At 44.3% G+C, this 15,966-nt stretch overlaps 1 long non-coding RNA gene across 1 annotated transcript in view; it reads right to left on the reverse strand.

Moving 5' to 3' along the window:
- The window catches only part of LOC132656933 (uncharacterized), a 29,617-nt gene extending 22,623 nt beyond the window's left edge, over positions 1–6,994 (reverse strand). Inside the window, exon 1 of the long non-coding RNA XR_009594757.1 lies at positions 6,865–6,994. This is a non-coding gene — a long non-coding RNA (uncharacterized LOC132656933). The remainder of the gene's footprint in view (positions 1–6,864) is intronic.
- Positions 6,995–15,966: the final 8,972 nt, after the last annotated feature.

The raw sequence follows: 15,966 nt of genomic DNA on the forward strand, positions 1-15,966 counted from the left end.
CACCATGATGTGTTTTCTTACCAAGGGTCCAGTGGCAGTAGGGCAAAACGGCCATGGACTGAAACCGCGAGGCAAAACAATTTTTTTTTCCTTCTTGTAAGTCAGTCTCAGGTATTTTCTTATAGTGACAGAAAATGTTCACTGACTGAAAAGGCTCATGATCATAACCTCAACACTCCCATTTTGCTAAAGTTGAATGTTGTGTTTTTTTTTTGGTTTTTTTTTGATGTGGAAGTTCTTAGGAAATAGTAAGGTTATTTAATTATAAGAGTATTCGTATGATTTCAGGAATGTGTGTTTTATGAGAGAACAAAGCCTTGAGCCAAGGGATGAGGCTTTAGCTAGCAAGGGCGTCTTCCTGGGCACAAAAAGTCCCTACTGCTTTTCCAGAAAAATACCTAACATCCCACAGCTGGCCTCTGGATGCCTCCCACGAGGCTAGAAACCACAATGATCTGCTAAAAGACCCTTGTGAGGAACCTCAAAGGCTGGGCCCTGGCGCTCCAGAGGATTGTTTCAGAGCAGTAAATCCTGTCTTCAGAGACTGTGACTGAACCTGTAGTGGAGGCTGTCTCCTAAGAGGGGCTTCCTGCGATTGACAGAACACTCAGTCCATGTCACCACAGCTGTACAAGCTGGTCTCTGCAGACCAGTGGGCAGACAGATGGACTACAACAGGAAAGGGCTGAACTACACCTGAAAGGAACAGCTTTCTGCTTTCCCTGAATGCCCAGGGGCCCATCCTGGCAGCACAGAGACCACGTAGCTCTCAAATAGGCACAGTGGGTCTTTATATCCAGCTTTGTCAGGGCCAGCACACATCTGCATGTGTGTGCATGCACATACAAAAAAAAAAAGAACACATTCAACCGTGTGCATATACATACCCACCAAGAGTAGAATAGCCTGCCTTTGGGTGTGTCTCTTCATCTTCTTATCTATCTATCTATCTATCTAATTTGTTTTATTTTCGCTTTGTTCATTTGAGGAAAGGTCTGGCTAATAGCCTTGGCTCACTCTGTAGACCAGGGTGGCCTCAAACTCACAGAGTTTTGGGAGTAACATCTGTGTCACTGTACCCAGTATCATTTTGCTCTTAAGGCAGGGTATTACTACACAGACACAAACTTGTAATTTTCCTGCCTCAGCCTCTCCTGAGTGCTGGGATTACACGTGTGTCCTGCCATGCCTGGAAAAGTATAGAGGTATTTTATTTTTAATGAGCGAGTTGCTTGCATGTATATATGTGCTCCATGTCGTCCCTATTTCCTGAAGATGACAGAAGAGGGCATTAGATTGCCTGAAACTGTGAATGGTTGTGAACCACCATGTGAGTTCTAGAAGTCAAACCTGGATCTTGTGTCAGAACAACAGATGCTCTTAAACCCTAAACCATCTCCGCAGTCCCAAATTGACTATTTTAAATAACCCTGTTTTCATGAAACAATGTAAGATTAAAAAAAATAGTTTATCAGACCAAGTGTCAAAATATAATGAAAATATTTTAAAGCTTATTATTATTATTAATTATTACTATATTATTATTTTACCAAGTCCCAAATAAGCTGTTGCATTAATTAAACTGGCTTGGGACTTAGGTATATTTAAAAATTAGGTTCATTTTTGGAGCTCCCAGGCAGTTTTCTTCAGGGCTTACTTAGCCCGTGGTCCTTTGCTATAAGACTGGCTTTTACCGTAGATGTGTTTGTTTGGTAGGACAATGTCTCTCTTCAAGGATGCTTTGTTCTATTCTGACCAATGATGGATGTCAGGGGAGCTTTAGGCCAGAGGCTTGCAGTAGTAAGAATACAAATGTTTTTACATTACAATCCAGGACACATGAACACATGCATCCAACTGCTATGGTTTGGATCTAGCATGTTTCCCACAGGTCCCTGTGCTCAGGCTTCTAGGTTGCCACAGCGGCAACTTGAAGAGGTTGGTCCTAGCGAGAAGCCTTCATGTCATTGGAAAGTGACCTCCAAGGGAGTTTTAGGACCGCAGACTGCTTCTGTGGTGATGCACTGTTATGAAAATCATTCTGACATTCAAAGGGACTGGAACTTTCACTGGACTTCACAGTTAGTGCAAGGAACACACCTAGAAGTCATTTGATGCTTCAGGCTCTATCCTACTATGGTCTTGTTTGGTTAACCTGCCTTGAAGAGAGCAGTGTAACAACCAATTTTACTTGCCTGGGATTTCCCACGTGATGAACACTTACAACCTAAGCTAATGCTTAGCTGTAATCTTAAGCTATATACTCTCCCATGTGACCCAGAGAGCCATGTGTGTGTTTGTATGTGTGCTATGCTAGCTATTTGTTGAAAACAACATATAGGTTGAAAAGCAACCTTATAAAAGAAATATCCTCCCCCACAAATGCTAGATGCAGCATTTGAATATTTTGTGACAGTGTTTGTTCGCTTGGTGTTAGTTATCTGGGTCGGTTGGAAGTCACTGTTGGCAGTGACTTAATTCCTTGCTAAACTCTGTTAAAGATTTCTATAAAGTACCACATTCCTTCCCCATGAGATGCTTTATATGCTGTTCAAGAAACACAGAGCAAAGCCCTTTGTTGGAGCTAGACACAGACAGACACAAAGACAGACAGATCCACAAGACACATTCAGGCAGGCACAGATTCCGACCCATACAACAGACAGACTGGAGAGAGAAGAAGACACAGGGGAGACAAGTAGAGGATCCAAATCCAGCTTCGCTCTTGGTTAAGTGAGTCCAAGTGTAAGTGCTTTTAATTTCAATATATTATCAGTGGCTCTGCGTTTATGATGAACCCCTTTAAGCCAATGTACCTTTCTCTCTCTTTTCCTGGCTGTAAGGTAGGTGCTCTCATTTTACCACATACTTGCATTGTGGTATGCTGCCTCACGATAAGCCTGAAGACAGTGGGGCCCCATCAGCAACAAACAAGAGATTTTCAAAGTGTCAGTCAGTGTATTCACAGGGTCATGCAGCCATCAGCACAGTGAATTCCAGAACACTTTTATCCTTCCTAAAGCAAACTTTCTACCCATTGGCAATGCATATTTTTTTTCCCTCCAGGACACCCCTTCCATTTCTAAAGAATCAGCATTCTATTTTCTATTTCCATGTTTGTCACAGGGCAAATAAGTTCTTTCTCTTTCTAAGTGACTTATTCCCAGTATTTGCTGCAGTGGTAGGAAGCCAACTCACATACCAGCTGAAGCAAATGCTCATGAACTGACACTCAGCCCTCCTCTGTGTGACACAGTCATACTTTCCAGCTACTCAAATGATGGCAGCTGAACCGCTTACTACCAGGCAGGGAACAGATAAGTCAGAAATGAAGAGTGGGGGTATAGCACATGAATCGTTAATCACAGGGGGAATGGAAACCCAAACCACACTACAGGAAAAGCACTGATAGTAACAAGTGTTGACAAGAATACAGAGAAGCCAGAAAGTCTGTCCTGCTGATGGAATGGGATGGTTGCAGATTCTGTGGAAACCGGCCTAGCAGTTCCTCAAAAAGATAAACATAGAGTTATCATATGACCTGTAAGTTCCACTCCTGAGTGGACACCCTGGAGAAGTCACTCTTTATTTTCACTTCAGACCCAATGTGTGAGTATTCATAGGAGCATTACTCATAAAGCCAGCAAGAGAAAACATATTACATGTCCATCAACCAGATAAACAAAATGTGGTATGTCTACACAGTGGAATACTAGTCGGCAATAAAAATCTATGACCGACTCATTTCAAGGTTGGGGAGCTTTGAAAATGATGCCACCAAGGCTGCAAAAGGTGGACCACATGGATGGCGCTGTAAGTGGTCTGTGGGCCAGGGAGCCATGGAGGCAGAGGAGACCCTGGGCTATAGGGGAATAGGGGGCCAGTAATCAAAGGAGACAGTTACTCATTAGAAAGATCAATGGACATCTACATCTGCAGACTTCTTTCTGAGTCCCTGCTCAGAAAAGAAAAACTGGAGCACCTGCTTAGCCACTGGAAACAAATGCTGTTACCTTGGAGACACAGAACAGGGCATGACCCTTGCTATGGACAGATGCACATTTGGGGGTGTTGTCATCACAAGCACCATGGAGAGTTTTCCCCGGTCTTGGTGTAAATGGCTATCCAGCCATGGGCCTTCTAGGGTGCTGAGACTCAGGGTGAGCTCTAAGAGAATGGGGCTCCTGGGAGCCCAGGCTGCAATGCTTCTCCAGCTCATGAGGAACATGACTTTCAACCAGAAGCTCATAACAAATGTTTGCTGCCTCCTTCCTGGTCCCCTGCTGAGCCTTATTGACAGTGTGGACATTGTCTCTTCTACAGCCCATTCAAGAGCTCCCTCTGTCCCGTTGTCTACAGAGTTCTGTGCTTAGCAGATGTCAGAATTCTTCAGCCCTGCCTCCTCCAGTCAGGAACTTGCTTCATCACCCATCCACCCCTATCCCAAGAGTCAGACTCAACTTCCCTTCTCCATCCAGGACTTGCCTCTGCCATCCTTATGGATGCGAATACCAGCTCCTTCTCCATCCTTTGCTCCCATCCAGATCTCCCCTACCTTCTTTCCTGCAGGTCAGTTGCCTGTGCCATTTCCATGCAGCAATAAAGCAATGCTTTTAGTGTTCATTTCCTGAGAGCTGCCTGAAGAGTCTGGGCCCAGCCTCTGAGAATGTGTGCTGATGTCCACAAACTGGCTTGACCTACAGATAGTGCTCTTTGCCTTGCACGCTCTGTACTTCATTTATATCATTTTTTAAAAAGAAAAAAAAAACCCATCTCATTTTGGGGGATAGTGAGCCAGCCCAGAAAGCCATCCTAAAGAATCTGGTAAGGACTGTGTGGCTGACCTGGGGCTCGCGAGTTACACTTGTCACTTCTGTCTGACTTCTTTTCTGCCTTCCTTCTGATGGGGAGAAGCAAGGCAGCCAGTCTTCATTTGTAAGACAGGGGTGGGAGGGGACAGAAGGCTAGGAGGGGAGGCAGTTCCTCAGGATTACTTGGGAGCAAGACAGGCATTTGGCATATGGTGTTCTTCCTGTGTCTTGGCTGCAGCAGAAGCCCAGGTTGCTTGTTACCAAGGACACCACTGAGGCTGAGATGCAGAAAGAGCTGTGTGAAGGGAATCCCAAGGGGATTCAAGTTGTCTACTGTAGAGCTCTGGCCCACAGGAAATCACCATGTGTGCTAGGAACTGAGGGAAAGATGTGTAAGGAAGGGTCTTTTTCTCTTGCCTCCCTGTGGGAAGGTAGTGGACAGTTCAAATGCACCCAGGATGTCAGTGACAAACTGCACTGCATAGAGACCACTGAAGGCACACTGGAAATAAACTGCATAGAGACAACACTGCATAGAGACCACTGGAGGCACACTGGAAATAAAGCAGGGTCCTCACTACATATGCTTCTTCGGGAAGTGGAGAGACTTGGGGAAGTCCTGTGCATTCAATGCAATTTAGATTTTACAGTTTCAGTAGCTATTTCCAGGCAAGAGAGACCTTCAATCCATCCCTGGTGACTTGGGGATGAGGTATGCCAGGAATTTGGTGGTATGGGTGCCAAGCAGTATGATGGACTTGTCTAATGCTCGCTACTCACCCACCCTTATGGTGGCAATAATTGACTATGCTCTCTTGTTGAGCTTTAAGATAACTCTGAGCAGTTCCACTGAGGCCTTTGGAAATGGCCCTTACTTGGAATTCACTGGAATCTCTTTCAAGTGCTAACAAGAATTTACTTGAAATTAAAAATTATGTTTAAAAAGAAAATTCACTCACAAAAGGCCACACCTTGAGCCAGCCCAGTTCTATGAAGTGCCCAGAATGGACAATTCTATAGAAACAGAAAGTAGGTTAGTGACTGCCTCAAGCTTGGGGGTTGGGAGCCTGGAGGAAAGGGGAGAATGACGGAGAATGGGTAGGAAGTTTGTTTCTAGAGGACTAGAATCATTCTAGAATTGACTGTAGTGTAGTGTATGCATGACTATATATATATACCAAGAATCATTGACTCATACACACTAGATGGGTGAGTACAGTATGTGAACTTTCTCCCAAGAAAACTGTTAGAAAACAAATACTTTAGCAACTTACAGAAGTCTAACGTGACTGTAACATCTAAGCATGCGATCTTTTTCTTTAGTTCACTGTTGCTGTTTATTGTATTTTTACCAAAGGATCCAGTCCACAGCAGAGTGAAAAAGACAAAAACCAGATCCCCAAGACCACCAAGGCAGCGCTCAAGTATATTTAGCTATTGAAAAATGTGAATTTTTCATCACTTAGAAAGAATCTAGTCTTCAAAAACAAAATTGATTTTGTTACCTGCTAATGGGTTGTGATCTGGATTTTGACAAATATGGTAGCAACCATATCTATGGTTCTATTCTATAGAGTTAACCAATTGTGAATAAGAGGAAAAAAATACATCTGTGCTGAATACACGCAGACTTTCATTCTTTTCTCAGCTCCCTAAATAGTACAATGTAACAATTATCTACTTAGCATTTACACCGTATTGGATATTATGGGTAATTGAGAGAAGAATAAAAGCATCTGGGAGGATGCGCAAATGCAAAATGCAAATTCTGTGTCACTCAGTGTAAGGAACGTGAGTGACCTGTAGTATTCACTGGGAGGTCGTGGAACCTATGACCCTCAGAGGCTGGGAGGACCATAGATAGTGGAAAACACTGCCCTGGAGCATAGCACCCCAACAAGAGATCTTTACAAATCATCAGAGGCAAGTAGAGCCTTCAGGATACACTAAATCCTTAACTGGACTCCTGCGATGCTGTACTTCCTCCATCACATGTCCCCACTGAGGTCCTCCACTCCAGCTATGCCAACAGCGCTTTACCAAACGCACCTACCCAGCATTCTGATTCAGCATTCTGCAAATAGAGCCTGCTCTGTCCAGAAGTGATAGCACTCCATCGCCATCCGCCTGAGAAACACCAAGCTCTTCTCCAAGCTGTAGCCTGCGCCTTCCTGCTACTGCACCAGCTTCCTCTTTGTTGCTTCAACCCACGCTCCAGCCAAGTCTATAAAAAAAGTCATTAGGCAGCATGGCAATCACATGCCCGTCAGTCTGTCCCAGGGGACCCATGAACTTCCTGAGACAGCTGTGACTTCACCCCTGCATCCCAGAGATGCACGGCCATTGGTTGAAGCACAAGTGTGGTGTAGCTCACCGCAGTCTGAGTGACAACTTGGATGCATCTCATCAGCCAAGCAGGGCCAGCTCTCCAGGTAAAATCTGCCCATCTACGTCCTTGGCCTGGACGTCCCCATTCCACTTTTGTTTCTGAACCACATCACCCAACACGGTAGGCTTCCAGGGCAACCCCCATTTCCATGCAACTCAGAACTTCAACCGTCCACTTTGGTACCAGCTGTTACCTCATTTAAAATTTAACAGCCATCCTATCATTTCTAAGCTCCTTTGACTTATAAAAATTCTCATTTTAGGGGCGAAATGCTAGCTTCCAAACCTTGTACTCTAAAAGGATCTCCCATCCTCTGCCATATTTGGCCTAAAACATTTGTATCAAGCTGAACCCAAGCTAAAACCCATCTATGTATTAACTAGTAACACAGTACTATGTTAATCTGGTCACACACAACCCTTTCTTGCACACACATCCATTTAGCGATATCAAATTAAAAGATTAAATTACCTGTGACTTGAAAAGCAGATGGAACTATGCCCCATTTGGCCACAATTTTGCCCTACATTTCAAAATTACCGTTACTCAATTTCAGGCCGAGTGGGGGTTGGGTTTGTTTCCATAGAGGTATGGTTCTATATGGTAGAACGCTTAGGAGCAGGGCCTTCTGGGGTCGAGCACGTGAGTTAGGGATTGACATTCCCAGCTGTGTGAGCCTGCGCACTTCTACTCTTTGGGCTTTCTCATTTTTTGCAAATAGTGACAGTATTTGTACACACGCCGGGGAGCTTCTGTAAGGATTGAGTGAATCAACTCACCACCACCAAAATGAAAAGGACCCCGGCCACGTGGTGCCTGATTAAAACCAAGTTCCCAGTAAACTTAAGCTGTACCCCAGCTGTGTCCAATACCTCCCCTGCATGAGATCCCTAAAGATCTGAGGAAGGCAAGCAGAAATTGATTTCTTGGACCAGGCCTTGCTTTTTGGTGATACCTGCTACCTCATTTAATTTTTATAGCCATCCTATGAGGTGCGTTTTCCTACCCATTTTATAGGATTTCTTTTTTTTTTTTTTTTTTTTTTGGTTTGTTTCTATCTTGTTTTTGAGACAAGGTCACACGCATGTTAACCCAGGTTGGCTTTAAACTTGCAGAGATCCTCCTGCCTCGGCCTCCTGAGTGCTGGGATGATAGGGGTGAGCCACCATACGAGATCCTGTTTTGTAGTTTTAAGCTTAGAAACATTAGTTAGAAACAAATATCAAAGAATGCCATTGTCTAATGTAGGACAAAACAATTGATGACAGACAGTTCTGCCAAGTTTCTCCCACCTAAGAACAAAGAGCCAGCAAGTAGGGGATGATGCTTGGCTGCCCTCGGCTACCCACCAGAGGCCCTGAAAGCGCTGGCTGGTGTGGCCTCCTGAGTTGGCTCTCTCCATTTACAGAGACTCTTGTCCTGTGTCTGCTCACTTTAGCCTTTAAACCTCTAGAAAGCCCTGCTGAGAAAGCAATTTTAATGCCTCCAAATTATAACCAGGGACCTCCACCAAGCCAGTTAACCAGTAAATGATTCCTGGAACTCAGGTCCTCTGCGGTCATTGCTGTTGACCCCAGGTAGTCCCTTCCGGCCCTCTGCAGCCTGGTACCACACGGCAGACCTGTGTGGACCTTGGTGATTTTCCAAGGGAAGGCGCTGCCAGGGTGCAGTGCTGAGCTCAGCCCGGAAAGCTCCAGCCACGCATCTGCATACTTTGTTACGGGAGCTGGGCTGAGCGATCCCAAAATTCACCCCTTCATATTCTCATACTCTCTTTATATGGGTGAGGTGGTGTTCATAGTTATTCCCAGATATTTTACTAGACTGAGGCAGAAAGAGTGTAAGTTCAACGCCTGCCTGGGCTATATAGCAAGTTCGGAGCTACCATGTATTTCTTAAAATTATATATCACAATGCAATGTCCGGATTGAAACCAGATAGTGGGGTAGAGAAATCAGCATTTGAATGAACAAGGGCAAATTGTGTACATTCCACAAGAACATTATGCCAATATCACAGTCTTTCTTCTCCCATCTTCTGCAATGTTCCTTGAGCCTTAAGTATGGGAATGTTTTGTAGATGCATCCATTGGATATGGGCTTCACAGCTTTCATATTGATTGGTTGTGGTTTTCTGTAGTGGTCTCTGATGCAAAGAGAAGTTTCCTTGATGAGGGATGAAGACTGCCTATCTGTGGGTATTAGGACAAATGTGTATAGATTGTTGTTAGGGACTCTGCTTGTTTAGTGAAATGGTGGCTATAGATTCTCCTCCAATAACCATGAAATATGAGCACTTAATAGTAAGGATTCCAGTATCAGGCAATGTATCCCTCTTGTTGAGCAGGTCTTAAGGCCAGTGAGCCATTGGTTACTGCTAAGATCTGTGTGGCACTGTTGCACCTGAGTAGGGCTTTTTGACCATGCTGGTGGTTGATATGGTTCATAGGCATCGTGGCTGAGACACACTGTTAGTTGCCTCTCTCCTATGGAAGCTTGCACGGCACCTTCAGAAAGCTAGTCTGAAGGGAGGGGGCATTCACGTCAGTTCCAGCAGAGGGGCCTCTGGGCCTGTTTCTGAAGTGCATCGTCTCTTTAGTAATAGGGACTTACCGTCCACCTTTAGAGGACGGGAGTGACCAAGTACAACAAAAATAGGTTGTGTGTTTGGGAAGCAAATACAAGCGACTTCAGCAGAGGTGGCTCACTATTTCAGATGTATCAATCTGCCCATGGTTATTTGGTATGTTATTCTTGGGCCTGCGGCAAGGTAGCACATCATGGGAAAAGCACAGGGCAGAAGGAGTCACTTTAGCAACCAACCTGTTAGAAGAGGTGTCCCCTGCCCTAGCTGCTGGCTTTCTAACCTTCTCCAAGAGAGAGTCTGAATCTTCTATTCTCTGCCCTGTGCTAGAAATCCCCAAGTCATGTGACACTGAACAGATGCCGTACCACTGGCCTGCCTCTACCTGGCTTCTTTCTTACTACGAAAGTCTGTCTGTCTGTCTGTCTGTCCAGTCGATCCAGTGTCCTGTCTTGTACCAAGCTGAATGCTTCCTAGGCTACACCTACTTATTTCTTATGCGTCCAACCACTGGGGAAGCACAGAGTGAGTCTTCTTGGTCATAAAACCACCCAGTGTTGAAGTTGCTTTGAATGCAATGAATGTGTCCCTCTAAGCCTTTTCTCTAGGCTGGCAGAGCCAACAGCGGCTCCTCCTGTCTGTGCAGACTCACTACTCAAGAGACATTTACTTGTTATTTACTCATGAAGAGTTTTTTTGTTTTGCTTTTTTGATTCTTCAAGAAGAGAAATGTTGCAGAAGCCTAAAAAGATCTGAAAACAAAATGCTACATAAGTGTGTAAGATTCTGAACCAAAAAAAAAAAAAAAAAAAAAGTGTGATTACTGGGACAATGGACTTAATTTGAATTCAATCTATAAGTGTGCTAAAAGCATTCAAGGTCAAGTTGCTGGATTGCACTACAGTTTTGTCAGACATTAATATCTGAGAAACTAAGTGAAAGATCTAAGGAAAAGGTTTGTGCAAATTTTTAAAATCTAACATTTAAAAGTGAAAATTCCATCTGGGTGTGGTGGCACACACCTGTAATCACAGGACTTGAGGAGGCAGAGGCAGGTGGATTTCTGTGAGTTTGAAGCTAGCCCAGTCTACAAAGTGAGACCAGGACAGCCAAGGCTACACAGAGAAACCCTGTCTCAAAAAACTTAAAAAAAAACCCAAACAAACAAAACAAAACAAAATCCTTCTTTGGTATGTGTGTGTCTGGGGAACAAACTCATGCAAAACATTCACCCTGTTGCTAAACTACGCACCCTGCAGCATAATGAGAACTAGTCTTACAGGTGCTTTATGCAACTTCTCTGCTGGTTCACCTTGAAGCAAAGGCCCATGGCCACTGCATCTGCTGATCCATTTCTGTCTCGCCATCTCCTCCAACAGCGCATACTTAGCGCTTTCTGTGAGGAAAGGCACTCCTGGGAAGGAGCAGTTTGGAAACTTGAGGCTCTGCAGCCATATTTAATATGAGTCAGGCATTCCCCCGGAAACTTCTCTTAGTATATTGGGCATCTCCCCTGCATATCACTTAGTACTCATCAGATGATTTTCCCATTAAAAACTTTGGGGGCCTGCGCTGTTTTCTACGGTAGGGGCCTTGATTAGTGAGCTGTGTCACCAGCGCATCTTTGTCCACAGTTGCCTTGGTTGCCTTTTTGAATCACCACAACTTATTGGATTCAGCATCAGCGTCAAAACTCCCAACCTTTCCCCATTGGGAGCTGCTCTCAAGCCAAATCCTCCAGTTCATTCTTAGGATGGTTTTTGCAGCCGAAGCTTTAACTTCACATTCCTCTTGATGATAGTTCATCTTTGGGTTTCTGGGTTCATTGTGCCATCTGTCCTGGTGACCTTGAACATGGGACTTGATTCCTAAAAGACGAGATGTCTCCACCCAGTTGGCGTCATTTGTACATTTGACAAACAAACAAAACAATGTTCAGTGACTAACTCAGATTGGTGTGACGGACAGACTCCTGTAACTTTCCCCTAGGCCAGCACTTTATGTCTAACTAGACATAAAGCTACCTGGAGACCCTCACACTTTAACTGTAGACAAGGTCACAGTTTTTCAGCTGGAGCCAGAGAAATATGGTTAGGTTCCATCAGTGTACCATTTTCCTGACTCATCACAAGAAACGAGACACCTGTGTAGTGAACCTAACCGGTGTAACTTGCCTTACAAGTTCCGGATTCCCATCAGAGTCCCATAATTTATCTTCCAGATTAATCTCTTAAACCCAAGCATGCTCACATCAAGTAGTTGTTTGGCGGCTGCTATACAAAAACATCACAAGCTTGACAAAAACAAAAACAAACAAAAAACCATGAACACATGATCCTGAAGTTCTGGAGCCTGGGTGTAGGCAGCTCGCTTCCTTCTGGAGGCTTCAAGCAACACCTGTCCTCGGCCCCTGCCTTGCTCTGGGCTGCTGGCAGCCCTTGGCATTCCTTGGCCTGCAACTCTTCGCAATCAGTATCTCTGCCTCTGCTCGGAAGGTCTTCTTTTGACAGAGAAAGTGCTGAGCCTCCGTCCGGGTAGTGGTGCAGCTGCCATCCCTCACCCTGCTGAAGAAGGCTGTCAGTTCAACTGTTTTGGGGACGAACTTCCTCCAAAGGAACTAACTGGCTGTCTTCATCTTGCTTGCTGGCAACTTTGAAATGGAAGCTTATTAAGGCAGAAAAAGTTTAAAAATTCCACTTTCTAGGCACTCTGTCACAAATCTAGTCCAGATTCCCAGCATTAATTAACTTCAAGCTTGGAAGTCAGAGGTCATTAGATTTACCCCATTTGCTCAGTCTTGCTTTTTGAAAGCTGACAAACATTTCACACATCCTGGGTATTGGGCCTCTTGCCCAAGGTTCTCAGAAATTGTGGATGATGGCTCTGCAGTCGTGTTCCCAAGTTCTAATGAGATTCATGTGAAGCTGGAGTGTAATCAGTCTGACCAGAGCCTCCCCCTCACCCCACCTCGGTGCTGACCTCCAGTCTGATGTCCTCCCTCTGGAATTGCCTTTACTGCCTCCAGTTGGAGAATTACTCCTCTTGAGCGAAAACAAGCCGATGCAGTAAAAACGCTGCCTCCTCTAATACGTGTGGGGCCTGGCTTGTCCTGGCTGTTTTCTTGCTTCAGATAATTTCCAAAAGAAAAAAAAAAAAAAAAAAGCTTTTCTATCATTTGTTTATGTCTCGGCTCAGCTTACACATTAGTATTCCTGACACTGGTCTGTGGCTTTGGTTGTACTGCTTTGGTAATCACTGTTGGCCCTCCGCCCCTCACACTGTCTTTGGACTCTCCCTGTACTGGAGGTGTTCGCTGCAAGAGGACCTCTCTCCCCTAGTCCCAGCCTCACCCTAGGTGAGGTTAATAGGTACCCTGCCTTCTGTCAGTGGAGTTCCTGCTGTGTGTTAGGGCCAGCACTGGCCTTCTCGGAAGTTAGTCCAGGAAACGAGGCTGGATGTGCTGCCTGCTCTTACAGACTCAAGAACAACAGACCATTATTCAAATTGTTATATGAATATGTATAAGATCACAGTTCCAGACATGTGCAGGCGCAGTTATCACCCTAAGAGCTCATAAAAGGGAAAAATAACTGGGATCTAAGAGATGAATGGAGTATTTACTGAAGTCATAAAAGGAAAGGAAACAACCCGGTTAAAAAAAAAAAAAGGGGGCTTTGGATGTCAACGGAACACACATCAAAGAAGATGAATTGATGGCCAATAAGGGTAAAAAGGTGTTTATGTGAAATCCTTAGGAATTTGCTAATTAAAACAGTAATGGTGGGGCTGGAAGTGTAGCTTAGTGACAGAGAACTTGCCTAGCATGCAAGATTCTATTTCTAGACACAAAACCCACAATGTTATACACCAAGTAGAACCGCTAAAACCCCAAATGCTGACAACGCCAATGCGGAGAGGTGAGGCAGCGACACTCCGGCTTTCTGTTGGGGAGAATGAAAAATGGCACAGCCACTTGGAGAGACAGTTTGGTCTCTTACAAAACCAAACACACTCTTGCCAAATGACCTGACCCAGCAGGCTTGCTCCTTGGTATTTACTCAAGGGAGTTGAAAACTTACATCCGTAAAAAAAAAAACCTACACACAGATGTTTACAGCAGCTGTGTTTATAATAGTTAAGACCTGAAAGCAGCCGAAATGTCCTTTAATAGGAGGAAAAAATAAACAAATGTACCAACTATTATTCAGATGACAAAGGAATGAGTTACCAAGTCATAGAGATAAGAAGGAATCTTAAAGACATACTGCTCAGTGCCAACCTGGAAAGCTATATAGTATATTATTCCAATGATGAATGCTTTAGAAAAAGCAAAAACTTTGGAGATAGTAAAAAGATCACTACTCATCAGTGTTCTGAGGAGAAGGAAGAGTACAGATGTGGAGAGCAAAGAACTTTTAGAACAGTGAAAGATTCTGTACTAGACCACGGTTCTTGACCTGTGTCTTGTGACCCCTTTGGTGGGGTCGGCTAAGCCCATCCCACATCTCAGGTATTTGCATTATGAGTCATAACAGTAGCAAAATTTCTGTCATGAAGTAGCAACAAAAATAATTTTATGGTTGGGGGTCACCACAACATGAGGAACTGTATTAAGGGGTCAAAGGATTAGGAAGGTTGAGAACCACCACTATAGGGTGTGTGCCGTAGTCCAGTTGTTAAACCCACAGAATGTAAATACAGTCAGCATTGTAAATTAAACTGTGTTTGGTTGGTGTTTAGGTGGTAAGCAATGTGGTAACATGAGCTCACTGACTGTAACAAACGGCAGTGTTTTTTAGTTTTGGTGGAGGTAGAGGTTGTGTATGGAATAGGAGTGGGCGAGAAGATTTCATTTTGTGTTTGTGTGTGTATGTGTGTGAAACTTCTCTGAAAAAATTAAATCTATTAACTTTTTTAAGTGGGCAAAGGAAGGAGAGAACAAGGTGCAGAAAGAGATTAATACATACAGAGGCCCTCTGGCCTGGGGAAGTTCGTCGTTACACAGGACTGAAGGAAAGCATCATGAGTGAAACAGGTTAAGACGGGGCTTGGTGGGGATAGAGACACAAGTGTGGCCCAGCCTCTGCAGGATCTGGTGAGATGCAAAGACTTATTTCATTCTGAAAGTGATGAGACCCTCCTGAGTAGTATTAAGGTTATGGCCATAGGATATCAATTGTGAGAATACAATTAGATTTGCATCTCAGATTTGTAGCATGTATTTATTTATTGTGGGTGGGGCGTTGTGCGAACCACCAATGCACGTGTGGAGGTTAGGAAACACCGTGGGAGTTGTTTCTGTCCTTCTGTCTGTCATGTGGGACACACAGACTGAACTCATCACACTCAGTGACAGATACCTTTGCCTGCTGAGTCATCTCGCTGGCCTGCATATATACCCCTGGCTACTGTGTGGAGAGGGGAGAAGGCACTGGGTTACTGAAGAGACCAGAGCAGACAGGAGAGCGAGCGCAGCTGAGGAGCTGCTGCCATGGCTCAGTGGGAAAAGGATGGATGGTAGCCTGAATGGAAGTGGGTATTGCAGGAATGGAAAGAAGAAATAAGACAAAGTCAAAGTGTTTACTGAGACATAAATTGAAGGAAATGGGGAGGAGGAAGTCGCCAGGACTGTTTCCTTGGTGAATCTATGATTGTCCAATGAGAATTTCATGTTTTGGAAATTTCTCTCCCTTTTTAGCCATATTCTTTTTTCAGGTTTTCGACTCATGCAAATTTCTTACCTTCTTATAATCTCTTTCCAGTAAAAGCAGCGAGTCCCTTCTGAACTACAAAGAACTCTAGTCACTATAATTGCTTTCATAAAGCAAATTAAGTATTTCTGTGACATCTGCAGGATGGGGAACTGCCACCCTTACCATATAGTCTAGCTCTGTGTATCTGGGATGGAGTTGGTTCCATAACCCCACCTACCGACCCCAATCCATGGGTGTGCATGTCCCTTATACTAAAGAGCACAGATAACCCATGTAAAGGCTCCTGCAAACTTTATATCATCTCTAGATAAATTAGGATCCCTGTGATTGTTAATATTGTGGACTTGACAGGACCCAAGACTGTCATGGAGACAAATCTCTGGGCATGTCTGTGGGGGATTACCATGATTAGGTTAACTGAGGTGGAAAGACTCGCCTCAAATATGGGCAGCACCATTCCCTAGGTTTG

Source organism: Meriones unguiculatus, chromosome 10 (genome assembly GCF_030254825.1).
Source record: "Meriones unguiculatus strain TT.TT164.6M chromosome 10, Bangor_MerUng_6.1, whole genome shotgun sequence".
Classification (NCBI taxonomy): Eukaryota; Metazoa; Chordata; class Mammalia; order Rodentia; family Muridae; genus Meriones; species Meriones unguiculatus.